Source organism: Myotis brandtii, unplaced genomic scaffold, assembly GCF_000412655.1.
Source record: "Myotis brandtii unplaced genomic scaffold, ASM41265v1 scaffold134, whole genome shotgun sequence".
NCBI classification, from domain to species: Eukaryota; Metazoa; Chordata; class Mammalia; order Chiroptera; family Vespertilionidae; genus Myotis; species Myotis brandtii.
Window position 1 is genome coordinate 1678606 of NW_005354756.1, and position 2236 is coordinate 1680841.

Sequence of the window (2236 nt, forward strand, 5' to 3'; positions counted from 1 at the left end):
CAGGAAATTGAACTTGGGAAGAACCGAGACGCTGAAGGCAAAAGACCGTTTCCTCCAGGGTGGTGACTTCTTTGGAAAAGTCCTGGGGAGGGATGGGGAGTGTTAGGAAGTGACATCTGGGGAGGAGATGCAGTGGCCCAGCTGCGCGCTTCTTGGGACCGGTGGCCTGACAGGCGGCCAGACCTTCTGCCACATGGGCCAGTGGAAAAGGCAGCCAAGAGGAGAGAGCACTCTGACCGGGTGGGCGGTGGATTCATGGATGGTTACCCCCTCATCTATGTGATGCTGTAAATATCCGATGTGGGCACTGTCCTGCATCTGTTAGACTCCAGTCCACGATGACATGAGGAAGAAACGAAAAGGAGGCCAGAGCAGAGGAGCAGACACGGGCTCCGAGCTCTGCAGACTCTTCTTCTCTGGGAGAGAACAAGAGAGGAAGCGGTTCATGGCTGTGGAGACCCCCAAAACACACGTCAGGGTCTCGGCGCTGTGCGGGGGGTGGAGGGGGGCTTCCTGCTCTGGGGCGTGCACTTTCTCTTAGAACGTCCACCTTGGTTTGTACTTGGGGAGAGGAAAACATGTGCTCAACACTGATACACCTGTCCCAACCGTCCTTCTTAGGGAAGCTTGTTGGGGTAAGACGTCAGCAAGAACCCCACAAGGAAGCCCCGCTGCAGGAGTGACCTCAGGTCCTTAGACCAGCGGAGGAGGGAGGAGGACCCAAAATTCCGGACCAGGGAATTCCACATGGAGATGGGCAGACCTGAGAAGATGCTGGGGCTACAGGGTCAGGCCGACACAGAAGAAACGGAAATCTGTACACAGCGAGAGAGAACGGAATAAAAGGGATTCCACGCGTGTAACACAATTTAAGTCACTGACATGTCTACATATTCACTGCTGAAGTCTGAACGACTGTATGTCCAGCTATGAATGTGGTGCCCTCCACGGGATAAGAGCATTTGAACTTTCTCTGTAGTTTTGAATTTTATTTTATTTTTTTACAATATTCAAGTATTAGGGAAACATGAATAAATCGATTCCCTTGTGAAAGGAAAAACATGGCAAAGTAAGTGGGAGTCAGGGGAGCCATGAGCGCTGCCTTTCTGGTGCCTCATGCCCAGGACGGGATTCTGGGTAAAGCGTCTTCTCCAACGGCTTCCCAATCCTGAGGTCACAGCTCCTCCCTGCTGGGAGCACTGGGCTTCCCGTCTGCTTCCCCAAGCAGCATTGCGCCTGATCCCCAATCTCACTCCATTTACACGGAGGCGTGGGATCTTAGAATGGCCTGTGTGGGGGCCTGGCTGGTGAGAAGCTGGTATTTATATATCAACAGCCTCACTGTGCCCAGACCATGCAAGACACTTAGTGAGCAGGACTCTCCCCAGCTCCCCCTCATCGTTTTCCTGGTAAGAAAACTTTTGGTGAGCAGTTGTGTCTTACCCACAGAGGCTCTCTGGGGAAGTGTGGAAATGGCCCTCCACCCCCGGGATGTGGCCACACCATCTGCATCCCAGCCCCACGGCTCCCGGCCCAGTTCAGGGTCCAGGACACAGCAGAGGGCGCACCCCGTGCTGAGAAAGGAGCGAAATCTACATCCCTGGAGGAGGAGGAGAAGGTGCAGATAGATGCACCCCCACCAGGGAAGGAGGCCACTCTGGGGTGTTGGTTGTTATTTGATCCCTGGGACAAGCAAGGCAGAACGCTTATGCTCGAGTTCCTCTGAACCAGAAACTGCAAACTTGGCTCCAAGAGATGAGAGGATTAGAAAACATTTTAAATGTCCTCTTTTTCTCCTTTCCACTGCAAAGCTCCAGCGAACTCCAAACCCAGGGGTATTCACTGTAACACCACAGATTAACCAAATAGGACTGGAGAGTCATTTGCAATCTTTTTCCTTTACACAGTCCCATGTGAGACAGGGCTTTGGGGGAGCGCGGGGGCGTTGAGGGGGGCTGTGCTAAGGCAGACACAGCAATTATTCTAGAAACATCTGGAGCATAAAATTTTAAACCGCCCGAATGGCAGTGGGTCAAGCTGGTGCCCAGGATATCTATTCTCTGGGCAATGCCACAGGAGAGGGGGGCGGCTTTCCCGGGAGGCGAGGTCTGCCTCTCCCTCCACCTGTCCTGAAGGGAAGGCTTGGAGTGTGAATCCATTTGGTGCAGGACCCTCCTGTCCTGATTCCCAGACAGGAGGAAATCCGGGAAGCACGGTGGATGGCTTATGCATCAGC